The sequence below is a fragment of the Antechinus flavipes genome, chromosome 3 (genome assembly GCF_016432865.1).
Source record: "Antechinus flavipes isolate AdamAnt ecotype Samford, QLD, Australia chromosome 3, AdamAnt_v2, whole genome shotgun sequence".
In the NCBI taxonomy this organism is placed as follows: Eukaryota; Metazoa; Chordata; class Mammalia; order Dasyuromorphia; family Dasyuridae; genus Antechinus; species Antechinus flavipes.
The window spans coordinates 26,350,954-26,369,865 of NC_067400.1; the positions used below are offsets into that span (position 1 = coordinate 26,350,954).

Below are 18,912 nucleotides of genomic sequence, written 5' to 3' on the forward strand. Positions count from 1 at the left end.
CTTTTTTCTGGTTTGGACTCTGATAAAGTGGAGTGGATCCAAGGGTAGCCAGAATCAAAAAGTCCTCAAATTCATTCATCCATAGTACAGGAGCTGGGGGATTTTTAGACTAGAGGGGGGAAAAAGATTGAGGAAGGATAAGATAAATATCTTGAAGATACAATGGACTGATATGTGAAGAAGCATTAGAGTTGTTTGACATAGTCACCGGTTAGGCAGAAATAGAAACACTGAGTAAAAGTTGTAAAGAAGCAGGTATAAGTTTAATATAAGTGTTAGTTACGTATGTGGTAAGGGCTCAATTGCTACTTAGCATTAATCATTGAATGAGTGCAGCTTCAGTCAAACTGAGACCTACTGAAGGCCTTAGCTTAAAAAGACCAAGATCTCCCATTTCACCCAGGACCATCTCCAGTTGTCTTGATCTATACCTTGTCACTGGACCCAGATGGCTCTGGAGGGGAAAGTGAAGCAGCACAGCCTTTCCTCAATTAATCCAATTCACATACATCTCATGGCATCATCTCCCTGATGTCATGGTCCTCTGGAGAATGAAGGACAAAGGAGGAGGAGGATGAATAAGAGGATGAGGTAAGGGATGTCCTGTAGACAGAGAGACCACTACTTTGGCAACATTGTGATGTCAGCAAAAAGTGAGAAAGAATGTTCACTTGTTGAGTGGATGCCTCCTTTAGAATCTGAACTCCTTGGGCATAAGGACCATGTTTTGCCATTATTTGAGTCACCAGTATTTAGCAAAGTACTCAGCATATAGTCAGCACTTAATAAATGACAAACTGATATTGGCAAACTAATGAGAAGTCATAGTTGAGAGTTTCACAGAATAGGTAGCATGGATAGATTGAGATTTTCATCTTTGGGGGTAATATCCAAATTCATGAGATTGTGTTTAATTTGAATATTGAGTAAGAGAGAAGACAACTTCCTAATAATTTGTTGTTATGGTCATTCAATTTCCTCCACGTCTGGCTGTTCATGACCCTGTTTGGGATTTTGTTGGTAAAGATATTGGAGTGGTTGGCCATTTCCCTTTCTTGCTCATTTTACAGATGAGAAAACTGAGCCAGACAGCATAAAGTTATTTGCCTAGGGTCACACTGATACAAATGTCTGAGATCATATTTGAACTAGGGAGGTTGAGTCTTATTAACTGCTGGCTCACCATTTTATTCACTAGCTGACTGACTAATAATTAGAATCATCTAAAAGCAAAATGTATTTCACTGAAAGTCTTCAAGCAAAAGCTGGATGATGATTTATACAGGCCATTCTTGCTCAAGTATGTGTTGAAATTGATGATGATGTCTGTGGATGATCTTTCCAAGCAAAAAGGGCAGGAAGTCCAAAGACTCAGCTTTGAAGTTTTTAGAGTAATACAGGCTACAGAGGGTTGTTAAAAAGGTTGTAAAAAATGTAACAACTAAACCAGACCGATGTCATGTCAGCGAAGCAGAAGGGTAAGGAGATATAGTTTCTAATTGGGAAAAAAAAGGAGGTAATCAATGAGAATTGAAAAGAAAAGAAAACAAAGAACCAAATTTAACAATTAGAGAAGATTTCTTATCTGAAGGTATGTTGTGACTTTTTAAAAACTTTAGCGAATATTAATTTAATTCATTTTCATTTCCAAAAGCATTTTTAAGTCTTTTAAGAACTTTTGTTATTCAGTCATATTTTAGTAATGTCTATTCTTCATGACCCTATTTGGGATTTTCTTGGCAAAGATACTGGAATAATTTGCCACTTCCTACTTCAGCATATTTTACAAATGAGTAAACTAAGGCAAATGGGATTGAGTGATCTGTTCTGAGTCACATAGCTTGAAAGTATCTGAGGTAAGGTTGGAACTCATGAAGATGGAATTCCAAGGCTTGCTGCTCTATTTACTGCACCACCTCATTGCTCTTTTTAGAGCTTTGGGCTCTTATGAAATGAAGGAACAAGATTATTTTATCATAAAACTATATCATGAAAAAAAAGTGTGTAAAGTTTTAAAGTCTCTCGTGGAATGGCATCACAAAATTATAGGAGGTTGAGGAAAGTATATTAGAACAGTAAAGAAATGTAGGCAACTGACAGACTATGCATCTGAATCTTTCATTCATAAAACATAGGGCAGATTTGGGTGATAGTTGTAAATAAGACAGGATCAAGTGGAGGCCATTTCCAAGCTGAGGTAAACTTGATCAGAGGATAATGCCAGTAGGAGGGAATAGGTTATAAAAGGTACTTTGGATATCAATGTTCCAGAAGAGATGGGAAGAAATGGGTTTGAGAACCCCAAAGGGTAGCCTTATTTTTGAATAGACACTTCATACTTTAAAGAGGAGTACAGAGCTGAGGGAGCCTGTGTTGGAATGCTTCAACTTCCTCCATGATGGAGATTTTTTGATTTTGCTGTGACTTGGAGCTGATGGACAGTATGACTGCAATCATACAAAAAATGGTAAAGCGGCTCTTCCTTTGAAGGCTTAAATGTATAAGTTAGGAGATGATTTATAAGATGTCATGAGAACAGAGTCCAAGATTGTGGGTATGTCAGGTTTCATTTCTTTTATTTAAATTAATGCTTTTTAGAACTAATTTATTTAAAATTTCATTGGAGGCTTTGGAACTGTTGATAGGATTTTCCTAGGCTTTAAGAAAAATTATTACATTTCTAGAAAGGATTAGTAAGAGTTAGACTAGAAGTTTTCGATCTCAGAAGGAGGAAATGACTCCTGCGAGTCAGTGTTTTATAATAGAAATCATTTGAGTCTTAAAGGCAGGATAACCTACATTTATAACTGACCTTAGACACTTTCTAACTGTGTGATCCTAACCATGTCATTTAACCTTTCTTCACCTTAATTTCTTCTTCGGTGAAATGGGTGTTTTTTTTTTTTTTTAATATTAACCTGTCTTTCTAATTACTGCTATCCATTGAACAAATTTTTAAAAAAAAGAAAAAAAAAGAAATCCCTCAAAACTTACATTATATATATCCTTAAATATAAATTCCTACACTAGCCTATGTCTGGAGAAAGTTTATCTTTTTCTGCATTTTAGGTTCATTTTACCTACATTAATTCTTTCTAAATTATCCACTTCCTAATTTCCATGGCATGATGTTAATTACATTCATTTCCTACAATTTGTCTAGCTCTTCTCCCATAAGAATGAAAGTTATCCCCTTACTTTACAATTTTTGACTACCATGAAAAGAACTGCTATGCACATTATTATACAAAAAAGTAATTTTCCTATTTCTTTGATCTTTTGTGATATATATGTATATGTGTATGTATATATGTGTATGTATATGTATACACACATACACACACATATATTATATAGCTGTGTTAAAGAGCATATTCACAATTCAGTTACTTCTTGGTCATAAATTCAAAGTGCTTTCCAGAATGACTGTACCATTTCACAACTCCACCAAAAACATTCTAGTGCAGAACTTCTTAAACTTTTTCCACTCATAACCCCTTTTCACTGAGAAATTTTGTGTGTGTGTGTGTGTGTGTGTGTGTGTGTGTGACCACAGGTATATAGGTGTATCAATAGATAAATAAAAAGATAACAAATCATAAATTCATGACCCCCACATTTAATTACAGGATCGCATATGGGATCATAAACCAAAGTTTAAGAAGTTGGGCTCTAGTGCACTCTTTTTCTTCAGCCCTCCCAAAATTTATCATTCTCCTCTTCTGTCATCTTTGCCAATGTGACAGGTGTGCAGAAGTACCGCAACATTGCTTTCGTTTGCATTTCCCTATTAATTATTTAAAGTACTATTTTTCTATGGTTATTAATTGTTTAGTTGTCTTCTTTTGAAAACCGCTCATGCATATCCTTTAACCTTTTATCTATTGATCCCTATTCTGATAACTGAATCAATTACAAACACAAACACATGTCAAAGAGATGATAATCAGAAAACATTTGAAAAGCTGTTACTCCCTTGTATTAGTTTCCACTTTAATTTTCACTATGTTCAGTTCATTAGTAGTCAATTAATAAATCACTAGTAAGTATCTAATATGTGCCAGGTCCAGGAAAAGATAGCCTCTACCCTCAAGGAACTCACAATCTAAGAACTGTGCAAAAAGATATCACTTATATTATTATTCCCATTTTATAGATGAGAAAATTTAGGCAAATAGAAGTTAAATGGTTTCAACCAAAGCCACACAGCTGGCTGGAATCTGAGCCCAGATACTCCTGCTACCAAGTCCAGCACCTGAGCCAAAAAACTATAGTGTCAGTATCTGGGGGACCCCATTTAGGAGATCCCGATCTCTGCTCCCTCAGGGAAATTTGCTATCCAAGATGACACAATCCAGCAAAAGTGACCTTAGAGTTGGAAGTAATCTCAGAAGGATTCCTCCTGTTTTCCCTAAATGTCTTAAGAACTCTTCTCTCTAAAGAGGAGTTTGCCCTCTCTGGACCCAGCGGAACAGATGCCCTCCTCATTCTCTCCTTCCCTCGTGTCAGTTCCGTAGCAATCTGCTTACTGCCGGCTCATCTCGGGCTTCCGGCACACACTCTGGCAATCTGAATCAATTTTTTTTTTCCTCATTGAAACCCATTGCATCGTCTTCTGAACATATTGATCTTCAGTCATGCACATACTCATCATCGTCCTCGCGGTGTTTCTGCCTGCAGGCTTCTCCTTCTCATTATTTCTATATTGGTCACTCTGTCCTCACAGCTGATGCCAATCATCCTTTTTACAAGTACATTTCAAAGGCACCAAGCCTCTGGTATTCTACTGAAGGGGAAAAGAATACCAGCTTTCTCTTTTGTAGCCAAAGCGAAGGTTCGTGGAGCTGATTGCATTTGACTGCTAGTCAAATTAAAAAAAACAAACTGGTATGGGTTATGTACATTCATTGGCGACTCCTCCTGTTCCCCAGAAACCCACCTACCTTGTCCCTAAGCACGCGTGCAAAATAACCTTAAAAAAATCTTGTTAAAAGGCAAACAGCAGAATCCCAGCACATGAAAATGAAAGAATCAATATTAATCATAACCTGCAGTCATACTACCTTTGGCTATGATCTTCTCACATCTCCTGTTGGGGAAGGGCCCAGCTGGCTCCGTAGATGAAATATGAGACCCTCTGGTAATGCTCAGAGGTGGGGAAAAAAGGGTGTCTGCTGGTCCATTTGACAGGTAGCTCCTCATCCATAATGAATTGATACTTGCCTAGACGATGCTGGCTTGCTGGATTTGGGGAGCTGATCACAGTTAGCTTGAGCATGGAGGGACCAGTGGAATGGGATGGGTGCTTGACTCATTGAGGAGGGGACGGTGGATTGGAACTAGATGAGGTGAGCAAACGTTTTAAAAATTGGATTTTTCTCACCTTGTCTGAAGAACTGTATGAAATTAATGTACCAAATGATTAATCAACAAGCACTTATATAGTACTTACTCTGCGATACTTTGTTAAACACTTTGTTAAACCAGGCACTGGTTATAAAAATATAGATCGAAAAGTAGCCCCTGCCTTCAGTTTGTTTTCTGATGGTAGAAAAAAAATATACAAAAAGATAAAACATTTATTAAGCTCTTACTTATTTACTTACTTATTAAGTTCTTACTGTTAGTCACTATGTAAACAATGGAGATATAAATATAAATAAACAATATATACCCTGATTTTAAGCAGCCAATTTCCTGATGAGAGATGACAATATATAAAAGTGTGATGAAAGAGGGGGATGAGCACAAAGAATATCCATTTAGAACCATGATGGGGTTCACCAGGAGTGAAGTTTCAACTTCTAAAAGGAAATAGGTGGTATCGACATGGGACCATAGGAAGGAAACTGCTTGGAGTAGTATGAAAGCATGGTCCCCAAGAAAATAAAGCAAATTAGAACTTGGGGGCAGAATCCAAATTTTTGGTAGAATGAAAGTAGAGAGGGTAACAATATTAGGAAATGTCAAATACAAAAAGAATTTTATACAATATATCTACAGTTTTAATGAAAGGTGATTTTAAAGGGAAAGACCCGATGAGGAAAGTAGCTTTGAGCTTAGTCTTAAAGGATGCTGGGGAGTCTAAGAAATGGGATGAGGATAGAGGATATTCAAAATGTATGGTAGACAACTATCAAGGAGCTGACAAAGTCACTGTTAACTGACATCCTTGGAGTCCCCACCATTCTATCAAAGGGTAGAATTGGACAATACACTTGATTCTCAAGGGTAAGACTAAACATGGACATATAAGGAAATCAGGATAGAAGACTTATTTGGGAAAGCAATCCTCTTACTTTAGTTAGAATTAAAGAATCGGATGGCTTTCTCAGCCATCTAGTCTAATTTGTGGCTGAGAAAGAATGTCTGCTCCAATATATGCAATGTGTGATCACTTGGCTTTTCCTTTGAAAACTTCCATGAGACAGAAGCTGCACTCTTCCGGTGCAGGCCATTCCCCTTCTGGACAGTTCCCAACATTAGGACATTTTTTGCTGACCTTAAGCCCAAATCTATAATTTCTATAAATGTTTCTAGTTCTTTTCTCATTTGATTGAATACATCAAATCCAACTTCCACATGACATCCTTCCACTGAGTCCTCTTCTCCAGGCTAATTATTCCCAGTTTCTTCAGTCAATCTTTATATGGCATGATATCAAAACCTTCATTATCCTGGCTGCCCTTCTAGATAACTTCCAACTTATTTATACTCTTTCCAAATTAGGCATGCAGAATTGAACATGGTGATTTAGAGTTGATCTGACCAAAGCAGACTCCAGAATTGTGACCTCTTCCTTTCTGGAAGACATGTCTCTATCTGTCATGTAGCACAAGATGGCGTTAGTTCTTGGAGTTTTTTTCAGATGTCATATTACATTATTGTTGCCTGCTGACCTTGCTGTCTGCTAAAATCCACAGGTATTTTCCAGATAAAATACCTAATTTATTCTTTCCCTTCTACATGTGAAGATGATTTAAAAAAAAAAAGCTTGAAGGAATTTAAACTAGGAAGAAGGTTCTTGATAGGTTTGTGGTTCCATTATATTTAAGAATTATATCTACCCTAACTGTCCCCCATGCATACACACTAGAAATGTGAATATCTTAAATCAGATTAATTTAGAAATCCATGGAGATGGTGAAATCTGTCCTTTGCTTGTAGCTTGAGCCATGGACATTCACCTTCAATCTTTTTTTTTTTTTTTTTTTACATTTCTATTATGTAATTAGGTGTATCTTCATTTCTTAGTGAAATTACCAGTTTGAGCCTGTGGGTCTCTAGATTGTTAAGAAGAGATAATTAGATCCACAAATGTTTTAGACTCCTTAGGAGATAGTATCACCAGTGGTCAGTCTTGGTGATGGTAGTATCAAGTCAGCCCGGTCCCAGAGGTCACTGAGAAAGCTGGGGCAGCAGTAAGTAGGATCCTAGTCAAAAGTAAGAAAAGGAGCAGATATGCATATCGATGCCCTTTCTGCAGGTTGTTCTCTTTTTCTGGGTCACATAGTAACCAAATTTCAAAGAAGAAAAAACAGTGGCCAAATAAATTCTAGAGACAGAAAGAGCATGAGGCTACATACTTCATGGACATGAGGCTCAGTTTTCTAAGCAACAACAACAACAACAACAACAACAACAAAAGGAATGGGGTTAGAATTATAAAAATGATTATTTACCTGTAATGTAAACATTAAAAATTATTTCGGCAACTGAATATCAATAGAATTTATTTCCTTTATAATTCTGTGCATGTTATTTTATGCATTTAAAAACAAGATTCTGAGAATTGATTCATTATATAGCTTCCCCAGACTGCCAACAGGGTCCATGACACATAGGAAAAGGTTAACAAATCCCAATTAATTGATGTCCCCCAAAGACCTTGTAGTTCTTAATCTATGATCTTTCTGTATCCAATGTCCATTTCAACTTTAAAGCCTCAGTTATTCATTTCCACATTCTGGATTATTGGGAAACCTTCCCCCTGCTTACTGTTGTTAGTCATACCTTTAAAGCATTTAAGTGGTTGTCAGGAATACCAGAGAAATAAGCATAAGAAGAGTGCATTGGCCTATGAGAAATGAGGCAATAATAAGGTAGGTTAGGGTGTGTTGGAGATGGGAAAAATGGCAATAGACAATATTGACTGCTTTTCAGTCTGTGACTCATGATTATTGCAAATATACCCTCATTTCTTTCTATCATGGCTTCTTCCCTGTTCATTCTAGCCCTCACTTGACTATTTTACATGAGCAGGAAAAACATTCTCCTGCTAAAGTTCATGGAAACTCTTTACTGAGTGTCAGCATCCAACCACCTAAATAATGTGGAAGTGACTTAAAATGATCCTACAAGTTATAGGTAGACTACTTCATCTCGGACTTCCCTTCCCATAATTTACTTCTTTCATTCTGCTAATTGGGGCTGGGAGAGAAGAGTAAGAAATGAAATATCTACGCCTCTGTACTGTTGTATTGTTCCACATTTGGTTAGTTTCTATGTTTTGCAGTTCTGAGCAATCCCTGGATATACAGGCTCCATGGCCCAGATTCATAACCTAATTAGTCAAAGACAAGGGCAGCTACCTCTGGACTGGAGGGCTGATCATTTTCTGTTTCACATTAAAGGATGTGTCTCCAAAGGCGTTTATCTTTCTTAACTTGCCATTCATGTTGAAGAGTACCAGAGTGAAAAAGAAACAAACTGCTTCTGCCTTCCCTTGTGTTATGGCACTTTTCATGGGCTTTAGAATGTTTTCAGTCATCCTGATTTAGCAGCACTTCAGTATGACTGCTATTCTATTTGAGAGACAGCTGCTTGGCTAGAATTCTACTGAGCTGGTAGATAGGGTTCTACTACTCTGGTTAGATTTTCTTCTTCAAGTTATTGCTGCAAATGGAGCCATTTATAAAATAATAACGTGTAGGAAGTAGGGAAAAGTCATCTGATTCTTTTTAAATAGTTTAAAATCAGTTTAATATTTGTAAAATGCAGGGATTGGCTAGATAGTCTCTAAAGTGCCTTCAAATTAGTAACTGATAATATAATAATCAGGTATGGTAGAGTCCCCATGTAGAATAGGATCTATGGGGTCCTCCTGGTGACAGGTGAAACTTCCTTGAATAGATTCTGGGTCAAAGTTGATTAAAATGGGATAAGATCTAATCTATGAGGAATATTGGATTCAATTCATTAAGCTTTTACTGATTCTAGGCTGCTGGGTAACCAAGTATCCAAGTCCAAGGTGCTGGGAATCTGAAAACAAATTATGAAACAGTCTGTCCTTCTGAAGATCATAATCTACACTGGTCAGTAATATGTAGTAAAAGAAGAAGAAGGCAGAGGAGAAGGAGAAGGAAGAAGTTCTTATAACAGTTATATATAATGTTGTTTTTCACTTGTGTCTGACTTTTCCTGACTCATTTTGGAGTTTATTTTTTTTTCTCTTGAGGCAGTTGGAGTTAAGTGAGTTGCCCAGGGTAATATAGCCAGGAAGTATTAAGTGTCTGAGGTCAGACTTGAACTCAAGACTTGAAGTCAGGAGACTTCAGGGCTGGTGATTTATCTACTACACCAGCTAGTTGGCCCTGCTTTGAAATTTCTTGGCAAAGATATTCAAGTGAGTCACCATTTCCTTCTCCAGCTTATATTACAGATGAGGAAACTGACAGAAACAGAGTTAAGTGATTTAACCAGAGTTATACAGCTAGGAAGTACCCAAGGCAAGATTCGAACTCAAAAAAAATATGTCTTCCCCATTCCAGACCTGCACTTTATCCACTGTGCTGCCTACCTGCTTGCAAACCCAGACAAATGAGATAATTCTAAAATTTGCAAAGCAATTTACATTTGGTATCTTATTTAATCCTCAAAATAATTCTATATCTATAATTGGTAATAATATTGCTTCCATTTGTTATCAAAGATAGTATAGTATAATGGATAGAGCTCTGGATCTGGAGTCAAAAAAAAAAAAGCTGATTAAAAATCATTCCATCCCAGACATATAATAGTTGCCGATCCTAGACAAGATATTTAAATGGACTCATTTTCCTCATAAATGACACTTAATGCGTAGGGTTACTAGAGAATCAAATTAGATCATATTTAAGGCATTTTTTAAACTTTATAGTTCGATATGATTATATTATTCCTTTAATAATTACCACCACACCCACTACCACTATCTGGCAGACAATGATATTGATGCTGAAAATGGTGTAGTGACTTGCCCAGTATCATATGGCTAGTAAGTGACTGAGGCAATACTGGAATCCAGGTCTTTCTAATTCCAAGGTTGACATTTTAAAAATTAGGTAACTTAGATGCCTATGCATCTGATGTTAAAATATGAAATTACAAAATGAAACATGCATTTGGAGTGAGAGTGAGCACTACCAAGTATGTATATGGGAAGGATGATGAGGAGAGATCTTCTTCAGGGGGCAACAGTAAAGGAAGTACATTTCAAAAAGATATATGCATCTTTTTTTAATAAAAAGTTCAAGTCATCTTCATAAATTCTCTTAAGGCATATGGTACAGGTGAAAGAACACTGTTTCTGCAATCAGAGAAAATGGTTCCAATCCCATCTATTTCTTATTACTTGTGTGACTTTGGGAGAGCCCCTTTATCTCCCTGAGCCTCAATTTCCTCAACTTTAAAGTGAGGGAGTTGTACTAGAAAACATTTGAAGTTCTTTTTAGCTGAATCTATAATCCCCATAATCCTCTTGTTTCTTGAATCTATATGCTAGGTGGAATAAGGAAGAAATTAAGGAGAGTAGTTTACCTAACATCCTGTGGCAAATAAGGGAGGAAGTCTGAAATTAGGCTTAAATTTTTAGATGTCGAATTCACTGCTCTGAAATCAGCTTCATGTGGCCAACAGAGATACCTTATTACTGTCTACACAGCTTGGGGATTTGGTTTGGACTTCTTTAAATTGCTCTAACTGGCTTTTCCTTACATTTTCTGCCCTGGGATTATTACTTTTCAGCTAAGCAGCAACATGATAAAGGTCAGAGCCCTGTTTTCAAAGAGCTCTGGGATTCCAAAGCATGGAGGCTGCTTCTTCCTCCCTGGTCTTATTGCTTAGCTCTCTGTTGCTTGTCACTTGTCTACCATCCAATTAACCCACTTCAGTCTTATTTTGTCATCTCCGTTGAGAAGCACGACTGAGAGATCAGCTTGATTTTATGCTATTGTCGAAAACATCCCCTAGACATAATTGAAGCAAACTAATACATGGCTGCTTACCTTGGACCCGGGCTTCAGTAAGTTCTTAGGGAGTTTTCTGACAGCAAAGCAATCAGAGGGCTTTGGTCATTCAGATGCAGCTGTTGTTTTCCATCAAAGTGATTCCTGGAACATTAATCAAGTCCATAAGATTAAGAACTGGAAAAGACTTAGAGATCACCTGGTCAGACCCTGTGCAGACTATAACTTTTGACTAAGTATATTATTTAAAAATTAATTTATGAAAAAAAAACTTGATTAATTATATTTTCAATTAGGTGTAGATATGATATACATGTAAGTATGGTTAGAGAGACAGAAGGATAGATAGATGATAGTCAGATATTAAATCTCATCTTAGCCTCTGTTTACTTTACTTTTTAAAACAAACTGATCTTAGGTCATCTCTCCAGTATACTGAATGAAGACCATCCAATGCTTTGTCTTTTTCTTAGAGAGGTAACAGAATATTTTTTATGAAAGCTGTTTCATGCAAAGATGTTTTTCCTGATCCTCAAATTTTCATTTAATTTTAGATGCATTTTTCTGTATGTTTTTAAAGTTTGTATCATTAAAATTGTATATTCTGTATTTGATAATTTCCTCTACTTCATTTCTCATTACAAATTCTTCCCTTATCCATAACTATGAGCTAGCATTTTTCTTCTCTAAATTTTAATTTATGATATTTTATATTCTGATCTTTTATATAGTCATATTTAATATAATATATGGAATAAGATGCTGATTTATACAGACTTCTGCCAAACTACTATTCAGTTTGGGCAATAGTTAAGCTTTACTAAGGAGATCCTATCCCAGTCATTTGTATTCTAAGAGCAATCACATATTAGAATCATTGCATGTACTTGGCTTCTACCTCTTTCTTGCCTTCTTTGTTACTTTATTTCCTCTTTTTTAAACCTAGTATCAGTAACTCTGATAATATTTTATGATAGTGAAATTTAGATAATGGAAAATTATCTTTATTCTTTTTCATCTTTGATGTGGTTAATATTTTTATAGTTTATATATAGTGATTAATTTGTCTAATTTTATCAAGTGGATGATTAAGGAACTGTCTATGATTTCATTGTTATAGGGAATTCCCAAGTAAGGCAACACTTTTGACCTATGAAAATCAGCAGCTTTTTGGTTTTAGAAAATTCTCTAGAGTGTTGAATTATTTGTCCAGAATCACACCAGGACATGTCAAAAATTGAATATGACTCTAGATATTCTTGGATTCAAAGAAATATTTTTACCCACTTTATCATGCTGCCTTTATTTTATAAAGCATATACTTGGAAAGTTGATTTATTTACTGTTGTGGACTAATTTACATATTGTCATTTGTTTTTCATCATATTGCTGCAGTTTAGCTATCAACATTGAATATCTCTGTCTTCCTTTGTGAGAATGTGAAAATTGTTTTCTAATTGCATTTGTGTAATCGCTGCATGTACCTTCATAGTTTAGTTCCAAAATATTTTTGGTCCTGACAATATGGTTTTCTTCTGTTTATCTGATTTATCCCTTCTGTTTGTATTATAAGAAACCAAACTCTTTTGCTTTGTTTATCAGCTTAAAGAGTTTTTCTATTGTTTTTATTTTTAATTTTGTTGTCCTTTCATTTTCAAAAAAAAAAAAAAAAGAAACTTTTCTATTTCCTTAGAACTTTAGTTCATGGATCTTCTACCTTTTAGGTTGTATTATCAGTTCATTAACATTATTCCTTTCTCTTTTGCAATTAAAACTTTTCAAAGTTACATTTTTGTCCAAAAACTGATTTAATTAAATGCTGTAAACATTGATATGTTTTTTCACTTTTTAAAAAAAATTATATCTCTGACTTGTTCTTGGCTGGACTTATTATTTAGTATATATTTAAGTCTGCATATTTTATTTACATATTGTTTAATTATTATGGTTTTATTCTGTTGTGGCCTATAAATGACAGGTATTATATTTTTTTTTTTGCATTTGCTTATGAGTTTTTTATGACCTTGAATTTCATCATTTTTTTCAAAATTATTGTAAAATAATAGGTGTATTTTTAACATCCCCAAACAATGATCACCAAAATCAAATCCAAATTTTTTAGCAATCTCTTCATATCTATGAAGTTTGAGTTTCTACTAGTTTTTTCTAAGTTTGAAATAAGAACATTAAAATTCCTTCTTTCTCTCATTTCTTTCTTGCTTGGATCTTCTTTTAATCTAATTCACGTTTCCTTTAAGTGCTTAAATTCCATTCATTATAAGTTTATCATTAATACGGATCTCTTTTTCTGGTCTTTTTTGCCCAGTTGAGTTTCTTTTCCTCTATTCTAGATGATACATATATTTATTGTTGCCTATCTAAAATTTTAATGATTTTTTTTGAATCAAGCAGATCTTAGAACTTTGAGTACCTCAGTTTATTTTTGTATGTTTCTTTATCTTCTGGTTTGTAATGATTAATATACTGTGTTTCTGTATTTGATATATCTAGTAACTCCCATTTAATGAATGATTTTAAGCAATGGGTATCTGAGGTTGTAATTGTTTGCCACCAACACCATCACCACCATCACTATCATCCTTGCCCTTTTTCTCTTTGCACAATTCTTTTCTTTTAAAAATAAGCATGCGGCATGAAAAAACTTGATTTGCTTGAAGCAATGTTGTCCCAGTCTCTGTTCTTACTCAGATATTTCCATGGTGTCATGTCAAGTCAGACAGAGACCCACAGATTGTACTTTTCATATTATGATCATTTCAAACTTTCATTTATTTGACAACCCAGGTAAGATTATGTTTCAAGAATTCCTCTCCTTTTATTTTCTTTCTTCTTTTCACCTATACGATACAATTCAAAACAGAAAAGAAACCTATTAAATTACTTTTTTTTTTTGCTCTTCCCTCCTTCTGATGTTTTTTCTTCTGTCTGAGCAGTAGATAAATAACAAGTCATTACCAATTTGATGCTTTATCAGTCTTTAATCTCTACTGTCACTGCTTAGTGCAGTCATTGCATATATACTTTGATAAGTTTCCTGGTTTGCTGGATTTCATTTTTACTCTTTAAACAAATTCTACAAGGTTTTTTTTTTTTAAAAAAGTATATGCTATTTGCCCTGGCACTGTACTTTGTGCCTGGGATTACAAAGACAAAAATAAAGCAGTCGATGAACTCAAGAAGTTTACATTCTAATGAAGAAACAACATGTAGAGAAATAGATACAGACTATATGCAAAATAATTTCAAATGGAGACAGTACTAAAAATGGGAAAAAAATCAGGAAAGTCTTTGCATAGAAACCTGGATCTGAGATGTGATTTGAAGAAAGCTAGAGATTCTGACAGTCTCAATTGGAGGAAGAAGAGCATTATAGATACAGGGACAACGTAGTATCTATGGGGGAATTCTCAGTTTTGCCATCTGTACTAAGAGGTTGAGAAAATAAGTGATTTTCTTTGCTTTTCAATCTGTTATGATCCAACATTTTCCTTTCTTTCTCAACTTTGATGAATAATCTTATATGATTTAAATTGGTATTTATTAACATGTGAATTTTTTTTATCCTAGGAGTTTGAAATAGCTTCTCTGATACTGAAACTCTTAGTGACAGATTGCTCTATACTAGCATCCTGTGGATTTATTCTGGGACCTTCCAATATTTCCAGCCCATTTTATTTTATAATTTTCTTGAATATGAAAATGTAGCCTTCTAGCTTATTGTGTCTCCCCCAAACATGTTTGTGTGTAAGATGATCCTAGTAATTCTTAGACTGGTACATGTTATCTTTACTTCCAGATTACTTAGTTTAATTTATAAAGACCTCCAATATTTTCTAAGTTTAACTGAATTTAGATTTTTCCTTAACTTTTTCTTCCACCATCCCACTTAATTGTTCCTTCCCTGAAACCCTCTTTTGGCATTTAGTGCACAGTTTTATTCCAATCTCTCATTGTATCTTATAAGAAGTCAATAATCTTCCTTTTCTTTTTGAATTTAAAAATAATTCTCATTTCCATTTTTTTATTCTAAATGCTTTGTTACAAATTATAAACATGTTGAGAGTCTTGTGTTTTTTTCAGTTCTCTTCTAGTCAACTAGTTCTTGCTGTTGTCCTCTCATTCTTTCTCCTGAAAAATTATTCCTATTCTTTTTCTCATAATATTTCTTCTTTGTTTCAAGGCCATGTTTTCGCTTGTGTATTTTCTTAAGTAGCTCTATCGATTCTCTTTTGAGGTTTCCTCCACATGATTTTTTTTCCCTTTTCTTGATTGTTGTTATTTTTTTTTATTTGTCATGTTGCTTGTTGGAATTGGGTTTTGAGAAGAAAGCAAGGTTAATTGCTCAGCCATCTTGTTGAAAGGCCTTCTTTATAATTATTATAGTCATCTCTCTTTTGCCCATATTCTATCCCCTGTCCAAGTTGATTTTCTTTGTAGGATATTTAGTTATTAATGTATTTGATGCTTTTCTTTTATCTTGTCCTCATAAAAATCCTGAATATCGTGCTGATTTGTGCTTGCAGAGGGAAATATGCAGATATATTCATTAAGACCTTGATTAGTGCATGGTATTATTTTTAATGTTGGAAATATCCAAATATGTTTTATAGGAAACCACAATGCCTTGCTTTCTCATTCATTGCATTTATAATGCTTTTGAACACTTATTAAACAACTTAAATGGGCTGAGTTGGCTTATAATGTGGAGATATTTCATACACCTCTAAAGAGCATTCATCTTTGGTAAAAACACATTCAGCTGTACTAAATGGGGGCGGTGTAAGCATTTATGCATTCATTTCACCCCATGTGTATTTACAACTACCTCGTATTTTCTCTATAAGAGTTCCTAATAATAATGAGTTAGTGGCAATGGCATCTCAGCAGAAGCCTGGGCCCGGCAACTGGGAGCTTTGAAGACATAGAGGGTGCATTGAAATAAGAATTTATCCATGCTAAGTAAGGATCATGAGACTATAAAATTAATTGTAAAGATGCAGGGAACTCTTTTGATTTTCTGTTCCATGACCTAATGGTAGATTATTTAGCGCTTGTTATATAAATTGCACTCTGACCAGTCCATGTTGCCAACCTATTGCCTGCAGGCATACCTTTGACTTGTGAACAACATGAAATTTGGTATCTAAATAAGAGCTCTCCATTTGTCATAGAAATTGCCCTGGATTTCCAGATTCCCTTACTCTCGAAGTCCTTTAGAAAATTTCTTCTAGTGAATCAATAAATAGTGTTCTGAAATGAATAGAATATTAGTCTGGAGGTAGGAAGCCCTTGGATCTAATCCAGCCTCGGACACTTACTTAGCTATATGATCCTTGGCAAATCATTTACCCTCCCTATAACTACAGTTAACTCATCTTTTAAAATAAAGATGCTCAATTGGTTGACTTTGATGGTTCCTCCTTGTTCTAACCCTATAATTCTATGAGTTTATGAATCATTGAATGCAGAAGAAAGACCTTAAAAACAGGACAATCCAGCTTGTTCATGTTTACAAAGTTTAGAGAGTTTTGAATGACTCACCCCGTGTGTCTTTGGTGAATAGTGAGAGGCACACTGGCTAAATATGGATTAGGCAACCTGACTGAGTTCAAGTTCTGGTTTTGTGTCAACTGTTGGCCATGTGATTGTAGCCAAGCCCCTTTACCTCAGTTTTCTCCTCATTTTTAAAATGGGGACAAGATGAATTATTTAGCTAAATCACAAGGTTATCTTTGGGAAGTTACTTTATATAACTTCAGATGCTATAGAAATGTGAGTTCTTATTAATTGCTATCCCTAGAATTCCTTGTCTTATCCTTTTTCTTCTGTTGTCCTGTTATCACAAACTAATTTCATAAGAAAACTCTTTTCGATCTACTCTAGTCTCATTTTGTTCCTCTTAGCAGACATAAGGAACCTGTAGTGTTGTGGTAGGTGATTGTGGAATTTATCACTGCATTCTTCAGAAAAAGAGCATTTGACATTTTATTCATCATTTACTCATCTCTTCGTTTTCTTCCACTGTTCCATGCATCATTGAATATAAATCTCAAATCATATAGCATGGTGTATTACACCTAGACACATACACAAATAAAAGCAGAAATATGGCTTACAACTTAATGGAGAAATGAAAGAAAAATATTTAGATGCATTTTCACAATCTAGTTCCGACCTAACTTCCAAATATCATATGATAGGTTGAGAGTGAGAGGTGAAACAAAAAGGGCCTTAATCTGAAACTGATTCTTGATTCTGCAATTTAATCACTGGGCATTTTTGAGCAAGTTACTGTACATGACTAGAGAGTCCTGAATATCCCCTTGTATGAAGTAAAGGGATTGGATCCTACAAGCTTTAAGTCCCTTTTAGCTCTAAAAATATGGTCTTATTATGCTAGATGACATGTATAAAAAGAAGATAGTTCATATACATTGCATGCAAAGACCTATTTTGTGAACGTGTTCCTTGATTCGAGGATGTAAGTATATGGCAACTCTTAGAGCTTTTGTGGATTGACTTTTTTTCTCTGAGCTCCAATCTAGTGGTGATTGGAAATTTCACCTGGTATTCACAGACATTCCCACTAAAAAAAATCAGAAAGCTTTTCCCATTGCTCCAGTGTTAAGGGGGATAAATGTATATGTATAAGCATCTATCTATCTATTCATCTATATCTATCCAGCCATCCTTTTCCTTCTGTTTTTCTCTGCGTGTATATATATGGAATGTGTGTGTGTATATATGTGTATAATTAATTTAGTTTCCAGCCAAAAGGTACTATGATCAAGTTTAATAACTCTAACTAATGGAGTTAAGTTGGATGATTTGTTACATGGAAAACACACTCAGGACAGCTCAAGAGGTAAATAGGGGAAACTATACAGTTTTAGGAGCATCACTTGCCCCACTTCAGGATTGTCCTTAGAAGTTTAAAAATTAGCTGCAGCAGTGGATGCTTCCTTAAAGGATTCTCTAAGCTGCCAGTATGGATGGAGATTGGAAAATTAGAGAAAAAATGAGAACATAAGAGTGGAAGAAATTTTAATCCCCACACCCACAATACGAAAATTTAGCCATTCTAAACTAATATGTGTTTTCCAACTTCCTTGTATTATGTTGTATCCTCATACATTCACACAGATCAGATCTCTCTCCCCACTGCCCTAACATGTGGTTTGTACTGCCTTCTATTCTTTTAGAATACTTCTTTTCATTCAAGAATCATTTCAGGCACCATGGGGTCTTTGGGAATATTTCTTGACTGATTCCAGTTATCAATATACATGCATGTGGACATGTGTGTATATATATGTGTGTTTCCCCTAATGTACTTAGCATGATACTTGGCACACACAGTAGGTACAATATAAATGCTCATTCCTTTCCTCTTTTCTTATATTTTATTATAGAATTAAGAGTGTCCCTCTCCATTAGTCTTCATTACATACTACTTTGTATTATATTTCTATGTACAAGGATGGCATAGGATTTAGAGCTGCATCTTAGAACTCATATAGCTAAATCTCTTCATTTTTCAGATAGGGAAACTGAGGTAGAAATAAATTAAATGATTGGCATATAGATCATACAAATAGTCAATGTGAGAATGAAGATTCAGACCTGTCTAATGATTCCAAATCTGATGCTCTTTCTACTTTATTAC

At 35.0% G+C, this 18,912-nt stretch overlaps 1 protein-coding gene across 1 annotated transcript in view; it reads left to right on the forward strand.

The window, feature by feature from the left end:
• LOC127556983 (EGF-like and EMI domain-containing protein 1) overlaps positions 1-18,912 on the forward strand; it is a 585,752-nt gene that overhangs the window by 217,695 nt on the left and 349,145 nt on the right. The gene's annotated exons all lie outside the window — the stretch shown is intronic.